Source organism: Anser anser, assembly GCF_964211835.1.
Source record: "Anser anser genome assembly, chromosome: 7".
In the NCBI taxonomy this organism is placed as follows: domain Eukaryota; kingdom Metazoa; phylum Chordata; class Aves; order Anseriformes; family Anatidae; genus Anser; species Anser anser.
Genome location: NC_139727.1, coordinates 10,932,308 through 10,950,064, shown reverse-complemented (window position 1 = coordinate 10,950,064; position 17,757 = coordinate 10,932,308). Strand labels below are relative to the sequence as shown.

Below are 17,757 nucleotides of genomic sequence, written 5' to 3'. Positions count from 1 at the left end.
TGAAAGCTGTTTCCTGACTTTCAGTCTTGTATACTTGAACAAATCACTTGAGGTAAATGCAGTGGCGTATCTGGGTACATACTTTCTCATGCAGAATCTCCTTCTGTTAGAGGAAAGCCAAGGAAGTCACCCGTTTTTGACCCTGCGTTGAGCTGGTAGGGCCAACAGTTAGAAAGGCTGTATACTTCTGTGGGGCAAAGTGAGACATTCCTACAGAGAGAGCCTGCTGATGCCTGACAGTGTCATTCTGTGTCAATTTCATTTTTTTGCAAAACTACTTATAAAGAAAAGGATGGTTATTTCAACCTTCCTTATACTATGTGGCTTATTAGGAAGGGGCTATGTTCTTTTTTTTTGTTTTAAATGCCGCATCTTACAAATTCAGAAGACTTGAATCTACAGCCCCTACGTTTTTCCCCAGTTGCATTTGAGGTTTAAACAAGCAGAAGTGGTCATGACTCTGTGTATGTATCTTGTTCTTTTGTAATCCTGTATAATTGTATGGTATTGGTGTTGGAGTTTTAATTGATATATATTTGTGTAAAAACAGGCAAAATATTAATTATCAGTCTTTAATAAAACACTCGAGGGGAAAAATGACTTTTCCTGCCATTTCCTTTCCTTTTGCTCTTGTGCAGCATCTTACCTTTCTTCACCTGAACAAGGAAGTTGCTACCCCGAATCTGGATTCTTTTTTGTTTCCCACAAATACTTTAGAAACTATCCGTTAAAACCTGTCAGTGCTCCGAAGTGTGTCACATCACATGGAGAATGCTGAAGTTCCAGGAAATCATCAGCGAGGTGAAATTCCTTTCTGCAAGGAGGAAGGAAATTAATTGGCCTTTGGGTTCAGTGGGAATGATGTTATGCTGAGAAGGCCAACCTGAAAACTGATGCTTCAGTCGTATATCTATTTAAAGTATGAAACTATTCTGAGGAATGCTCCCTTTGGTGAGGCTTGTAAGTCATATGCAAGCTTGTCACTTAATTGTAAACCTAGATGAGGCTGAAGTTCTTCAGAGCCTTGGAGGCGTTTGTCTGGAGTTAGGCCCTTTTCTTGCTGAATCTTTGGGTTCGGAAATGCATGAACTCTGTTCTGTATAATCTGCACTATGTTATACAACATTAAAGCACAGAACTAACTACATGAGGTAAGATAATCTGACAACCTTAAATGGAAGGCTTTACTGCCTTCCCCTGAATTTCACAACGTTGATTGCTATTTTACAGTTTCATAAGTTGCTTGGGCAGCTGCTCTGTAGAGTAGGATAATACAAAAAATTTTTAGCTGCAGTTCTGCTTAGTAGTCACAGGAAAGGGAGAGTGAAAGTGGTCTGTATAATTTTATAAAATAGATGTCATGCATTTGAAGTGTTAATCAGCTGAGGTTCATATGGAGATTTAGCATAGCCTATAAAGAAGCTACCAATGTTAAACATTTCAGTGGTTCTTTTATTTCTCTTCGTATTAATCCTGGTGCTTGCTTGACAATTTAATAGAATCCAGATGGTTCTCAGTGTGGAGAGGGGCAGAGGTTAGCTCTATATTTGAACTCCTTTTGCATTTTTCCTTTCTTAAAACAAGAATTTTATTCGCTTATTTGGATAGAAGGTGAAATACCTAGGCTAAGGAAGCATGGAAAGATGCTCTGTTTTCTTAGCTCTTGAATATCTCAGAGAGTAATAATGAAGCAGCAGTTACTTAAGGTAATTAATCACTTAGTGTGTCTGTACAATTTATTACTTCAGCTTTTTTGTTAAAAGACTCAAGTTACAGGGTGTAGTAGTGCATACATCTGAAATAGCTCTACTTTAAGCTTTTTTCAAAGATTATTTTTGTAAAAGCCTAAATATAAATTGGGAACAAATAGGACAGTGCTGGAAAAGAAAAGATCTTCCTGTGATAGTCCTTGCTCTGTGCAATGGAATTTTGTCTCTAGGGAATCCAGAGTGGTCCTGTACGTGGGTGTGCTTTGCTTCGTTTGCTTGGGCACAGTTTTCAGGTGTGAGGAATTTCATTTTAGATTGTTAAAGGCAAAAGGAAATCTATGTAAATTTCTACCCCAGTGTGCCGTAAGTGCACATAACTGCAGTATATCCAGTGTGTCTTCTGGCAATGAAGAATTCACTGCAGTCGTGAGTGAATCAGTCTGTAATTGATAACTCGTTTGAGTGTATTTCCTGTTTGAATTTAGATGAAATTCAAATGTCAGCTGTTGGCTCTTGTGCCTCTGCTAAGTAGAAAAAGCTGCTAGCGTCAGAGTTTTTCTTCCTTTGTTAAAGAGAAGTCACATTAAAGCAACAACATCAGGTATCCTAAGTTTCTTACAAGGAGGCAAGCCTTTCAGAACTAAAAGAAACATGAAATTTAAAGCAAACAAACTTACTGAGCAGTATAACTTACAAATTATGTGTTTTCCTGATGTAGCGTCTCAGTGTTGATGGGAAGCTTTTATATTATTTTATTACACTGTAGACTTCACTGTTAACGCTGCCGAGAACTATGTTATCGTTTTATCCTTTCCTTAGAGTACAAGTCCACATGGTTATGCCTACATCCTTGCAGATGGCATGCTTTCTTCGACAGGAAATCCAAGGAGTCGCACTTCATTAGATGAAGGGGATTCTATCCCCCTTCTCTGTGTCCCAAGAATAAGTGACCTATAGTTTGGAGTGTGTTTTGCTCTAAAGCAAATACTAAAATTTGTGGCCATATTTCAGCATTCCTTTTCCACCCCACGTATGCTTAATTGTTTGGCTGAAAAACAGGTCCTCCCTCTGGCACCTTCTTCCATGGGCCTTGTGCTGTGCTCTGCAAAGTGGTGTGTCTTCTGTAGGTGCAGTGGAGAATGATTGCCTACGTTCTCTGGGTCTGTCTCGGGGCACCCTGTTCATCCAAAGCCTGTAGGACAATGGTGCAACCTCTAGATTGTTGAATTAAAAGTGTGTTTGAAGAAAAGTGACAGTTACAATTCACATTACCATGCCCCCATTGTTAGAGTGGTTCAAGATGTATACAGAACACCAAGCAGGTTAGACTTCTCAGCAGGCTTAAGCAGATGAGCTCTTTTCAGCTTGAGCAGTAGCAAACCTCTGGCTGTAGAGCTTTGTTGACAAAAACCTCTTCATGGCTGAAGAAGCTGAGCATCAGGTAAATCCTGCTTGTGGTGCCTAATTCCTTTCATGGATTACATTTAAAAATTCTTTGTAAAGTTATTCGGTCCAGGATATAGTCAGTCTTTTACAGTATTTGTTCACAGATGGGTGGTCTTGCCATATAAAGTGAACCCGTTTCCAAGCAGTTAATTGTTCTCTGTAAGTGACCTGTCACCAGTATTAAATACAATTTAATGAAAAAAAAAAAAAGATTGTTTTTCTTCAGTTCCTTTACGAAGGCACCAGTAGTCCTGTGCATTTGGAGAAGAGAATTTGAGATTGATAGAAATTATTTACAGTTACTTCTGAACATATAAGTCAGTAGGACATGCAAGAGGCCAGATTGGAAATCTAGATAATTATTCAGGGTGTTCCAGAATTTTGTCTTGAGTTTTCCTACCTTCTTTTTGTCTAAGCCCTTAAGGTCTATTCTGTATGTAGTGTTTTTGTTTGTTTTGTTTTTGTTTTTTTCCACAAATGTGTCATTAGATCAAGTTGAAAATCCATGATTTGGCGGCCAAAGAACTACAGGCATACAGTGTTCCAGCACTCCAAACTTATAATTGTTAGACTTAGTAGGTAAAATGGCTGAGGATTTTGGGGCAGCTTTGTCTCTATGCTGAGTTACCCGTGTATATTACTTCCTGCATGATGCATTACCTTTCTCTAACCTGTTGAGCTCTGTTTGAGAGGTTGAGGCCACTGCAGCCTAATTGTTCAGACTTGCAAATCAAGTTCCGTATCATCATGCAGATGGTAAGGGGTGTGACTTCTTTTTGTGGTCATTTTTTCCAAGATTCTAACGAGTAAAAGGATGCTTTAGCAGGATCCATTTTATTTTATTACTTAGGATTTTTCTTCTAATTTTCTTAATTCATTTTGTTCTGAAATAATTTTGGAGGAATTTTCAGGGACCAAGATTACAAGGGTAAGTACCTAGTGCATACTTTTAAATCAAATACTTCTGATTCCGTAATTATTACTTTTTTTTTTTAGAGGTGATACATATACTTACTTTAATGTATAATGTTTTCTCAAAAACAAAAAAAATCTTGTTTTCTGGGGATGGGACTAATCATTGTCTGAATAACAAATCAATCTTACCTTATTGGGAAGGGTCATCTGAAGGTATGACCCCATTTTTTAAACAGATGTAGGAAAGTCTAGTCCACTTGAGATCAGATGTAATCAAATGCTACCAAGATAATTTCATATAGCTTTCTGGGTTATGAAGCACACCTTCACTTTGCCTTACCAATAGAAGTTGAAGGGTTTTGTACCATTGATTTATGAAAAAATGGCAAAATTTTTAGTTCTGTGTCTTCTCTGCCAAAGATGTATAGTTTTTTTCTGTAATATCAGTTAATTGCATAAAACCAGACCGTCCCTTAAGATAACCATGCAGAACATTTTGTGCTGGAGGAATATCAGATCGTGACTTCCTGAAATTTTATGCAAGCGAATCTACTGTATAGACTTTGGGAATAGTTAAGTTTCAGATACAGCACTTAGAATAAATTCTGAAGTAGTCTAGAATAATTTGTAGTATTTTTATATGCCTTTCTTTTCTGGGTTTGTTGTGCCACCATAATGTATGTTAATGACTCTAAAGAGAGCAGGGGGCTGGATGGGATCTCTTATTCTTAGCTAAAAGCTATTGTCTGCAAAAGACTCCTGTCTTTGGTTGTCTGCTCTAAAGGTTTTTGGAGGTGAGTCTGGTGGTTCTCCACATAGCCTATCACTATTTCACATGAATGTGTTTGTATTCTGGGAAATATGGGTGGGTCTACTGGGAACCAAACTTACATATAATGTTATTCCAGGTGTTGAGTCATCTATATCACCAAATCATGCACGGATCTCTAGCAGCTTTGAGCCTCCTTATCTGACCATCCTTATTATAGTCATTTTTTTCCAAAGCAGTATTGATAAGTCTTAACTAGTCTGAAGGGAAACACTTTGCAGTACGTTTTAATAAAATTCGAGTGTTGATTAAAGTATGACTAACCAGTTACACAAAATAAAGTAGCCATTGTGTTACTAGGGATTACATCAATAGGAGCCTAAATTTCTGGTTTAGTATATAAATACAGTCTCGTCTGTGTTATTGGTGTAACGTGCACTGCATGAACTTAATTCATACTTCCCTTGCTTTAATAGTCACTGCCAATTTTAAGAGTTAATGATAGTTGACTGATTCTTTTATTTCACTTCACAATGGTGGAAACGAATGCAAATTTTAAGGTTTATATGTTTAGCAGAACAGATTTTATTGGGCAAGGCAAGAATTCTGTGTTTTTGTGCCTCTAATGCCAATAGAATTTTGGTTTCACTGAAGGCCATTTAATGGAGTATGTGTATTTTTGTAGCTCCAGGGGTGGAGGATTAAACTCTGTCTCTGTGCCAGTTGCTAACTTCTGGACGTTAAGGTTTCCATATTCTTTGTAAATTGTTACCATCACTGAGAATCAAAACAAACAAACAAAAAAAACCGTTATGACTGGCCTTCAGCTGCTTTCTGTGTGTCAGATCTCAAAGTGGAAAGGATTCATACTATGAGCCTTTTGTTGTAGAAGGCCGAGTTAAAGTGAAGACAGAGGTGCTTACATTGCTTTTGGGGAAGAACACTTTTTGAGGTATTAAAAAAGTGTTTTTATGATTTTAGAATAAAGTTAATTTTAAGGGTTCTTACAATACATAAAGTCTGTTTAAGCTGCCAAAAATACCCATGTATATTCTCTTATCTTAAAGAAAAAGTAGTAATTTTTTGAGTTTTAGCATGTCTTGTTTCCCCCAGGAGTGATAGACTACGATCCTGGTTGTTAGCATGTAGTCCCTTTTGAAGGCCGTTTTGTTTTCTGTTGGGAAAACTTCCGTACCTGATGGGTTTGCTTGTGGTGGAGGCCTTTAACCATTTTGTGCGTGTGTTTGTGTGAGGGATTCGTGGTTTCTGTGAAGATTGTCACCGTTTCCATGTGCTCAGGACTGTTGCAGTGATGGCTCCGACTGTGTTTTTGGTATGAAAGGACATGAAAAAGTGATGGATGGTTTTCATGTACCAGGTTTTGGTTTTTGTGTTCAGTGGATTCAGAAAGTGTGTAAGCTAAGAGGAATGTTTTGTAAGTTTAAAGGCAGTATTTTGATAGTGTCCAAGACCCTGGGACTTTGAAGTTGTAACATATGTATATAAATGTAAGATACAAATATATAATAAATAAATACCAAAAAAAAAAAGACAAAAAGGCATTCCTGAAATTCTGTATCACATTTAAATCACTCTGTGAAAAGGCAGATTGAAGAAACACTTGACCTTTTTGCAGGAATCGTAGCGGGAGGAGGAAAAGGATCACCTGGCAAAACATGGCCTAGTGGTCCTGCAGCACAGGCAGAAGCTAGATTTCATTGGTGCTTTTGTCAGAGAGAAATGGAAGTCTGGGCAGCGTTCCCAGGATCAGTATTATGATAAGAATGTGCGCCTCTAGGTCTGTGTGCCAAGTGATCACATATTATTGTTACTTTTATCTGCACAAGGCAAACTACTAGCCAAGTGATAGGGCCCAGGCAGGTTTCGAAGCACGTTGAGAAGTTGACTATGAAATTTGATGACTAAACAGCATAGAGCCTAAGTGTTTTTGATGACTTTCCAAAATTTAGGAAGACTTAAGTACATGGAATCGCAGCTAGCCATGTTTTCAGGGGCGTCAAATGCAGCAGAAGACAGTGTTAATTGTGAGGCCAATCAGTCTTCACAATTCTGAGAGCAAGCTTAGACTGTGGATGGGGGGGATAGCTTTCTGTTGGGTACCTCCAGAGTTGAGGTAAAACAGTTGAGTTTTAGATCTCTTAAAAACAGAGGCACTTTTCAGGACTGGTTGGGGTACTTGGAGAGCTGTGATGAAAGAAGTACTTGCAAAGAAAAGTCTCCAGTCCAGTTATTTTAGTAACAAAGCTTGGCAAGTCATATTCTGGCTTGACTTCTTCATGGTGATGCATCAGAGCTGGATAGTTCATCAAGCAAGTGCTGTAGGCTGATGGGATTGCCTTTGGGGATGGCATTCTACATAACTGCTTTTGATTCAACAGCAGGCTGTTGTCAGATAGCTTTTAGCCCCAAAGTATAGAGAGTCAGCTGATATTTTTTCAGTCTGACTCATTGGACCTGTGGATGAAGAACATTTGAGACAAGTGAAAGAAATACTGAGGCTGCTTTGTGAGTGCAGAGTCTGCTTGCACAGCAGCTAAAGAAGATCAGCCTTGTGGAGTCCCTCGGTGACTTCAGGTGATGTAGCTAACTATGCCAGAGTGAAATATTCAAGATAGCCTGCTAAGGAATGAGAAGGCTTAAACCTTCTGCTATAGGAAATTACATCTGTCAGGATGAAGTAAAAGCCTAGTGGAATTTTCTGGCCCTACTGCCAAAGCAGACCTTTGTTACAGGTCTAAGGCAGTATCTCAGGAGGTTCATGTCTGGATTTTCATCATGGCCCCAGTAATAAATTCCTTGTGTCACAAAGCCTTCTGGAGGGTGCAGTGCATTGCGATTTATACAGGTTCATGTCACTGCGTAAAATGCATCCTCTTTTTCTGTCTGTCTCATACTGCATGCTACGGTTTCACTCAGGAGTTTCTGTTCTGATCTTTCCAGATAGGCCCTAGGGCAATGATTTTTCAGAAGTTTGAGCATGTAGAACACTTTGTCTTGTATTTCTGCAGGAAGCTCAGATGATGACAACAGAAATGCATAACAAGCACAGGGAGAGTACCAAGCTGTGAAGAAGTGTGGGTCCTTCAGAAACTACCTACTTAGGGCGTCTTCTGCCTTTGTGTAAGTTTGCACAGTTGTAAGGCCTCACGAGTAAAGCCTGAGGTTGTTCAGGGACCCTCTCCCCTATTTACAGGGAGAGAATGGTGTGAGATGTGACGAAGAGTGCTCTAACACCTTCTGAGTAAAAACTTATGTGAATGTCCTAGGCCTAGTCCAGTGGTCTAATTTGCAACTAATAATGTTCATAATAAAAATCATGCTCCAGAAGGAAGAAGGCTGCAGTCTGCCAGTAGAGAAGAGCTTTTCCCTAGAAAGAGGGAGATCTGACTTAAAGAAAAGCTGATGTATTGTTTTTTTTAGTTGTACAGATTTGCCCTGTATTTCCTGTGAGACTGAAAATAAAAGGTCAGTTGAGATTTTGAACTGGTGAGCAGCACTCACTGTCCTACCTGCCTGCATATGCCATCAGCCAGGTTAGATTAGTACTTCAGCTGACCCGTTGATGTTTAGGTCTGTATTATTTATACGCAATATCTTGTTTTCATCAAACTGTTTCAAGGTAGTATTTTCGAAGTTCAGTAAATCTGCCCGCAAATGATAAAAAGGTTTTTTGCCATAAGGGATCCATACAGTATTCAGTGAAGATGATGAAATCCGCGCTTTCTGAGAATAACTTACAAGTGCTAAAAGATCAGTGATATCGTGAGCGATTTTGAGAGTCACGGCCAGATGTGAAACATGACATGTAGTTCTGGAATATCATATTGTTCCTTGCATTTTAAATACCTCACAAGAATACATTGGTGATTCTGTATTAAAATGCAAGGGAATACAGCCAGGCTTAAAATCAAAATTTAAAATCGGTTTTCATGAAGATATATCCTTAATGAAGTAGGAGATCAGTCAAAACTGGCTTGCCTCAAGGGTTGGATAAATGTGCTTATACCATTTTTCAGGCTCTTCTTTCACACCTTGCAATTCGGTGTCTAGAGGCTGCATAAGCTTGTTCGACCTAAGCATCAGTTTATTTCATATAATGGTCCCATATATTTTGGAAGGACTGTTTGCTCTCCCAGATCCTCATATACCTTCAGTGTTCCACTGACAAAGCCATCAAGCCTTGGGTGTGCTGCAGGCAATATTGTATTTGCTTTACCAATGTAGTGTGGGGTTTTACTCACATGTAAATTTGTTGAAAAGGTTTTCCTTAAGAAATTCATATCCTTGGACATGAACTTTGAAGTAGGATTTGGAAATTTGGTATGGAAGCTTTCCCTTTAAAATTCCACTCAAATTTCATGGCTACAGTAGACTTCTCATAGCAGTATAATCAACATTTTTAAACTGTTTCTAGCTTATAGGAGCTCTGGCTAAATTTGCTAGTGGCAGTCATGAGACTGTTGAATAAAACGTCTTCCACAGTCACAGTCTGGGCTTGCGGTATATTTTATGCATACCTAGATTTATAACAAAAAACCTTTTTTTTTTTTTTTGACTATAGTTTGCCCTAGAATGGATAGATCTGCTTCTGAGACCTCTCCTGTCTGTTAACAGAACCATCGGCTGGCTGTGAACCCTTCAGCACTGCTTACATGTTGCCAGCACCGCCTGATTTCCTCATTCTCCCTTTGCTCCAACCCCAAGTATCAAGTGATGAAGGTTATTGCCCCTGTTGTTTTCCAACTGTCTGGTATCACCCAAGCCTGTGATCTGAATTCACAGGAACATTGAAACAGAGTTCTGTTTCATAAACTGTGATAAAGGTATGACTGTCTGAATTGGCGAACCTTGCAGAAGAGGAGCAGTGGTGGCTGGATTATTTAGGAGTGAGGAAGAAGTAACTGGAAACTGGAATTAATTGATAGGTCTTTAACCCATAATCTGTACCCATGAATCCTTCTATGATCATGTACTTAATTCCAATGAATTACTTTAACTGTTACGTTACTTTAAAGTTGCTTTCTAAACTTGTGTTCCTTAAGTATGCATAATTTTGCATTTAAAATGCACACCTGAGTTACAGGAGCTTACCAGAAATTTCTGTGCAAATAGTTGCATTTTTACCTTTCTGTTCCTCAGATCCATAGTAAGTCAGTTTTCATTTAAAGGTAGAGCCCTCTGAGTATTCTGTCCTTCAGTTACAGGCTTCCGCTGTGCCGACCTTTCCTGTCTGTTTCTGGACTAAAAGCTGTGGTGGTTATTCACCTGTAGATTTGTCAGCTATTAGATGTTTACAGACACATGGGAATGCCCCTCGTCCACCTCTGTTTTGTTCTGCTCTAAAATTTCTAATCTGTACTGAAGGCTCCTTTTTTGATTCTTTTCAAAATACAGGGTGATTACCAATTTTCCCCAACTGCAAGATGTAAAAAAGGTGTGTTTATGTGGAGTAGATCATCTAAGAGAAATAAAGTTAACTGAGCTGAAAACTGGTGAGGCAGTTGGGGATGCAGGAGGAATGACTTGGAGAAACAAAGCACAGGGAGAGTCAAGCGCCAGGCAACTTCTTTTGCATTGAGAGTGGTGTAGACAGGTGAGGGAGTGAGATGGATGTGGCCCTGGAGCTGGAGGAACGGGAGCTGCTGCGAAGGGAAGCTGATTCTAGAGATAAGTGGGATGACGAGGAGGAATCCACAGCCTGAGTCTGGTTTCTGCTCCGAGCTTTGCCGCTGCAAGTCCCTCCGTTCTGCCTGTCCTGCTGAGGGCTGTTCATTCCTGCCCCGCGTTAGCAGGAGAGCCCTTCCTCCTGCCGAACGAGGATAAATCAGCCCACGCTGGGTGCTCGGACTGTTCCCTGTGGCCTGCCGGTGTCTGCAAAGTTACAGCTCTTCGGGTTAGCTAGTATATTATAGTTAGTATATTAATGTCATTCAGTTTTTTTCTTTTCATTTCTTTAGATTGGGGGGCAATATTCCTGAGTTAATAGTGTATGGAGATCCTAAATGTAATCTTAATGTTGCAAAAATTTCCAGATAAATCTGGATTCAATACGTAACTAGCGGCAAGGGCTGTGAGCCTGTGTACTCTTGAATTTGTTAGTGCTTTTTGCAGTCATTGTAGTAGATGAAGTTCTAATAAAATGAAGATGGAATTGTGTGAATAACTTATTAAATACTTTTATTGGTTGTCAACAGCATTTCTTCTGGGAAAATGCCATCAAGAATGACACTAAATATTTTGAAAAACTAATCCATTAATAGTTGAGCATTTTGGATAACTATAAATATTTAAGTCAATTGCTTTTCATAAAATTCAGTATGTTCTTAAGTAGCATTTCATGCGGATAAAGAAATTGAAGAAATAGAACACAGTGAGGTTACTCCCATGAATTAATAATTAGCATTAACTTCACTCATCTCTGAGGTTTTGTAGTCCTTTTAAAAAAAGGAGAGATGAATTTGGAACTGATGCAAAAATTCTGAAAGTCACTAAAGAGGCTGTGTCCCCATTACCCAGCAGTGTGGCGTAAGAGAATCAGATCTGTCAGGTGCTGAGAACCTGACAGCCATGCTATACAGGTTGTGAGGGTTTTGTTTCAAACCAGTCTTCCTCTGAGTCTGTGGCTGGATTCCTGCGAGCGGTTGGAGCATATACGATGTGCTTTCTGAAGCTTGTTTTCTGATCTACATATACTCAAAATAAATCTTCATGTGCACGGAGGCTGCCTTGCTGTGTAAAGTAAAGCAAGGAAAATAGGCGTGTTTGGGGGGACTGGTTTCTGAAGAGCACTACTGATTTGAATTCAGATATGAACATACACAGTCATGCGGATCAAGAAGTTCACTAAAATCATTCTGTTTGTTGAGGGAACTTGGGTACCTGATTCATGGGAGTAAGATCAGGAAATTCAATAAATACTTTATAGAAATTAATGTTTACTAAGAATTTTCATCAGTTTGGGAGTCTGGAAAGAGGACATCATTTAAAAAAAAAAAAAAAAGGACTAGCAGTGTGCAGAAATGTCTTTACAAAGCAGGCTTTTTAAATAATACAAAGTGGTCTTTGTATAAATCAGATATTAGATACAGGGGATTTGGCCATGCTGTAAAAACAGAAAGCACACTGACCTTTTTCTGTTTATAGTCCTGTCTTTTGGAGTCCAACAGAAGGTGAACTGGAGTCTTGGTGAGAGAGAGAGATGGATTTATTTTGCAGATTCTTTACAAACTTGCTTTAAAAAAGCAAAAACATTCTCCACAAACACCTTTGCATGGCAAGAATGTTTTTCCAATTCTACCGTGGAAGAAATAGCAATCAAGTGTCAGCCTGTCTGCTCAGTGGAGACAGTTGTCTTTAAGAACTGCTGCTATCTGATATTCAGGACGGTTTCAGGTTGCCATTTTACACAGATTTATTATTTATTACCAAGACTATTAAACCTCAGTGTGTTAGAAACAGTGCTTATAAATGGACATGGAGACAGAAGTATCCTGACCTTGTAATGGTAAAGGTCCTTATAGAGCTTAGAAAGGAAAAGAGTAGAGAGGTGGACGCTGAAACTTCTCCTCTGCTAGAAATCATGTTAGGCTCATGGTTCAGCCAGTACTGTTGGCTTCCACGTTCAGAAATAAGGCATTAAGTCACTAGATTATAAGATTGGTTGTATATTTTTTAACAGCACGTCTGGGTTACTGATATTAGAGCATTTGTTACTTTCAAGGTTATCTTTGCAGTTTTAAGACTAGAAGTTCTTAATGATAAAATTCTTGTATATTTCTGAAAGCTTTGGATGATGGAAGCGTTCACAAATTGTGACGTTGTGATAAAATGGGAAGAGCTGGCAATATGCGCCATATGCTCGAGTTGGAATCTAAGTAGTAAAGCTGATAAGCCCAAATTAGCTTTCCACGTAAATGTTTAAAATCCATGGGACTTGACAGAAGTCAGGCTTGCTACGACTGTTAGAATGCAGGGTAAGAGCCTGCTGCTCCTTGCTTTCTTCTGACACTTGGATGTAGGCCAGTTCGAAAACACGAACAAAAAATGAAACCCACCCTATTGCCAGCATTTGTACTTTTTTCGCCAAACTTCTTGACTTGCTTTTTCTTCCCAGGAGCAGTCATACCTGTGTGTAGCTATGATAAACCTACTGATTATTTCTCTGTATATTTTATTATTATATTTTATTTACTATATTATTTTATTATTATATTTTATTATTTCTCTGTATATGGCTCATTGTGTACTAGAACTAACGGGGTGACACCAGTGGAATTTTGTTGTGAGGCTTCAGTCTTACAGATTCTTCTGTGTTCAATAAAGATTGACTTGGGCATTGTTTTTGTTGTTGTTTTTCCATTGGTGTCACCACACAAAGTGTCCTTGCTCTAATCTGTTGCATCGTTTTAAAAACAAAGTTTGAGAAACCTAGTGGTTTGTTAATCAGGTCGGTGCAGGCCAGGTGAATCAGAGTGTTACTGGGAGAGATTAGAAAGGCATATTTTCATAAGAAAACAATCTACAGGGGTTTTTAACACCCCTCCTCCCAAGCATCTCCTTTCATCTAGGACAAATGTGTATGTAGTAGAAATAAAATTAAATGCTTTTTAGTATCAGTATTTTACAAATATGCTGCAGCTGTATAACTACCACAAATGCAAGTGTCTAAGAAGTTTTTTTCTAGGAGCAGTTCATAGTATCAGAGGGCTTCTGTACTTCTGAATATCAGTTTCTGCAGTTTGCATTATGTACTGTAAACTGTCAATACAATTTCTTTGGATAACGCTTAAATCAAATTCTTTTTCTGTTTTACAGACTGATAGAAATATGCATTTCCGTAGTATCACCTTTGAACTGATGAAGTGGAAGTACAGATGAAAACAGTCTGGAGGAAGCTTGAAGTACAATACAGTTTCATTCAGTTTCCTAATTCTGAGGTAAGGTAAATGCATGCAAAGCTCTATCCTGAATGTTTCAGGAGTAAATATGCATATAATAAACAGCCACCTTATCTTTCCTTTAAAATTTTTTGAGCCGTTTATGCTGATAACAGAGCTTTTAGTACCATTCTGAAACAGCTGTTTGATCTAGTTTCTGTTCAGTGTTTCAGTTATGAAAAGAGACAAAACTGTATCAGCTACAGAGACCTCTTTTATGGAGATATATTGAAAAAAATTTACCTTACCATATCAGTCAAATTCTATTCACTGTAACCTGTCCAGTTACAATTATTGGTAATCCTTTAGTTGAAGTAAATGACTATTTATGCTGCGAAGTGACGTGCCAGTTGGGCATCTTGTCTTCTGGCATAGTGCTTGATGGGTACAAAATTTTATTATGCTGTTCTTTTTAGTATTACTACTATTAATAACATGTTTTTTCATGATAAATTCCACTGTCTTGATAACTCAGTCATTCCTGTAATTGTGAGTGATGGGTATGGAGGTGTGTTGTTTCAAATTTGCTGCCTTGTGGTGTCTAAAGCTTTTTTCCTTTATGTGATTAAGATGTACAAACATCCTGAAACATCAGATTTCTGACACATTTCAGAACTCTCTTCTGCAGCACTAACTCTGTTTCAAGATAGTGATCACTGGCCCTCCTACATCTAGCTTCTCATTGTTCTAGTTTTGCTTAACTAGAACTTAAGTAATGCCCACATACAGTGTTTAAGATGTGATAGTGTTGGCCCTTCCTCTCACTTTTTCCCATTTGGGTAGAAACAGGGTTTCATAACAGGTGAGACAGCTTCAGAGACTTATGCTCCCAAGATTGATCAATTGTCGTCTGTTCTTTCTTAAAAGAAGTTTGTGTCTCAAATTATTGTAGTCCTGTAGATTGTGGCCCCTGTTACAAACTGACATTAATCCCCTTTTCAAGAAAATAAAGTTCACGTAAAGCAGGCTGATGCCTCCACTTACAGAGATTAACCAAGGAAGGTTAACCAGAATTCATATATTTGACACGTATAACCTATCCATATAGGCATTTATCCTCTTGTGGAAGTGTAATTTTAGAGAAAAAGCTCAAAGGGAAAGATCAGCATTAAATTCAGGTAACCTGTATTTTTCTTCTGCTGAGTCATTACTCAAAAGTAGTAACTTCCTGTATACTATAAACAACTTAACAAAGGTATAAAGTTAAACTTGTGTTGGCAAGTGTAAGATTTGTAGTCAATCTACAGTACTTCAGGTGAGGAAGATCTTAATCTGGTCTACATTGAACATGTCTTGATGTATGTTAGCTTGATGATGTATGTTAGCTTCTTTCATATTTCTGTTTTACTCAGGTTATTCTATGCTTGACAATACAAGAAGACAGGCAAGCGCTATTTTTTTTTGTGTTTAATCCATATTCCATATATTGAAGTAAGGGTAATTAAAAAGCCAGTTGTACTGTGCATCTTGCAGCAAAAATAACATCTTGGACAGATGTAGCACACTTACGTACTACTACAAAGTAAAGGGTAGTGCTGAAAATTAAAAGCTTTGCACTGTGACAGGACCAAAAATTAATTTCCTCCCTTTCCCTCCCTGTGGAAGGGAGCAGATCATTTCTCATCCAATGACAGAGACAGCTGAACAACAGGTAACAGTTCTCTTCTCTTTTTTTTTTTTTATCAGTAAGGAGGACTCTGCAGATGTGGCAGTCTTGTAAGGTCACTCTTTTGCCTACCAGGAATAACAGTTTCTGTTTTCAGCCATGTAATTACAAGAATGTCAGAACTGAGGTTGTGGGGAACATGTGCATCCTAATAGGAAGCTGTAAACATTAGGGGCTATTTGTAGCATTAAATAGCTTCATTAACCTAGACAGTCTGCTCTGAACACCAGAACTACATCTGCTATTGAGAAGAGTGATTAATGTGCTGTGTTTGCTTAAATCTCAAGTTTTTATAAGAATAGAGATTTGTAAGGGGTAGGGTCATCATAAAACAATTGTTTCTTGCCCACTGTTCTCAGCGATCCCACTCCCAAAGCATTTAGAACTGATCACAGTATTTACGTGAGTAGTCTTTTAAATTTTAATGAAAAAATCTCACTCCTTTCCTATAAAAGATTTGAGGAAAGGTAAATGTTTGGAGATATCAAGTATAGGTGAGCTCTCTACAGAAAGAATACCAGTAAATTCATTTAATGTGTCTTTTAGATACTATCTGTATTTTCCTTTTAAGCCTTCTTTTAAAATTAAATGGAAAAACAAAAAAGAAGCACCATAACTCCACAGTTTGCCATCACTCCTTCCGCGATGTCCATTATATTTTTTTAATAGTATTAGCAATATGGGTAAATAAGTGATCTGGCAAAAAGTAAAATAGCACCACTGTTCCACCACAAGATTTCACTATCTTGACATAGCTTGTCCTGTTTTTACTAAAGATTATGGGCTTGTAAGTCAACAAACATGCAAATAACAAGAAAGAGGGAGTGTATTAGAACCAAATAAAAACAGGTTATTTTGCCAGTCGTTTGTGTTCCTACATGTTTTATCCCCTCTTTTCATACCTTGTAATTTAATTTGAATAGCCAAGTGACATAGACAGAAGATGCAAAAAAAAGGTTACGAAGGCCAAAAGATGGGAAGAATATGAATACTGGATATGGACAGAGTATATCTGCCCAGATGTTGATCAGCCAATTTATATACTTTAAGTGAGATCAGCAGTGTTGTATTTCACAGCATGACCTGCTTTCAGTTGAATTTTCCTAGCCCATTTCTTACTTTGACACCCACAAAACTCTGTGAAAGTGAATGCTTTAATCTTAAATATATCATTTAAAAGAAGATGTTAGCATCTAAAATTGGAACTTCATTTGTTAGTTCCTAGGTGGTGCACAGAGAAAAGTTGCAATTAAATCTCTCTATCTCCTCCATGTTAAGGTTCAGTGAAGCGTATCATGCGTGTCTGACAGTTTTTGAGATTTCAAGATGAGGAATAATTTTAGTTTATTTTCATCTTTAATACAGAATCTCTTGGTAATATGGCACTTCTTGTAGTTTAGCTAATTGTACTTTATTTTTGAGAGTGTAAAATTCTCTTATGTCTTAGTAGGATACGTGTCTTTTTTTATTGTAGCTGTGAATTTGTGCAGATCTTCAGCATTTGCATGATGTAATTGGAGAAATATAGTTTAGTATTTTACACCTAATCAGTATGGCTGTGTATGCTTAATTACCTTCTGCAATTAGACTCCTGTATCATGTTGTGTCTTTATTTAACATAAAGATTTTGGTTGTGTGGTTACTTTGTTTTCTTTAGAGTGTTGAAAACTGAACTTGGATTGCTTCTATGTATTTTTTCCATTAAACTGTGATACAGTCCCTTAGTTTGTCTTTCTTCTAGCAAGGGAATAATTAAAAGAAGATTAAAGACCTGTGATATGGAGCTGCTTGGCCAGTAACTTCAGTTGATGGTTTTGGAATAGCTTCCTACTTCCCAGCTTCTAGTGCCTGTAGAGTCCCAAAGTGGCGGTGGTAGAGCCATCTCAGCTCGTGGAACGGAGCTTGTTCGTTTAGTAGCCAGGAGCACACGTCAGGTGTCTCAGAACAAAATCTTGAAGTGATGAGTTGTTGTTCTTGTGATGATTTTCTTATTAACCATCAAGACTGTGCAAGATCTCAGTTCAGTTAGGAAGCTATTATTGTGTAAGGTTGGGGTAGCTGTCACTGAATTTCCTTCGCAGCAAACTATTTGCTCAGAGTTAATTCCATAACAAACAGGCTCAGCCACTTTGGGCTCAAACCACGAATGGGAAATGCAGGTCAGTGTGCTGAAAGCATTTTCCAGGAGTGGAGTAACTAGAAATGTGTCCTCTTTTTAATCTGCTGATCAAAACAGGAAGTGACAGTGATTCCACTGCAGAGCTGCTCTCTTCTAAAGCATGTTGTCACACATTT

The 17,757-nt window shown here is 38.2% G+C and overlaps 1 protein-coding gene across 2 annotated transcripts in view; it reads left to right on the top strand.

The window, feature by feature from the left end:
- Positions 1–17,757, top strand: part of BMPR1A (bone morphogenetic protein receptor type 1A) — an 82,397-nt gene that overhangs the window by 24,170 nt on the left and 40,470 nt on the right. For both annotated transcript variants that reach the window (XM_083845366.1, XM_083845367.1), the window contains exon 2: positions 13,675–13,796. The gene's annotated coding sequence lies outside the window, so the exon portion shown is untranslated. The remainder of the gene's footprint in view (positions 1–13,674; positions 13,797–17,757) is intronic.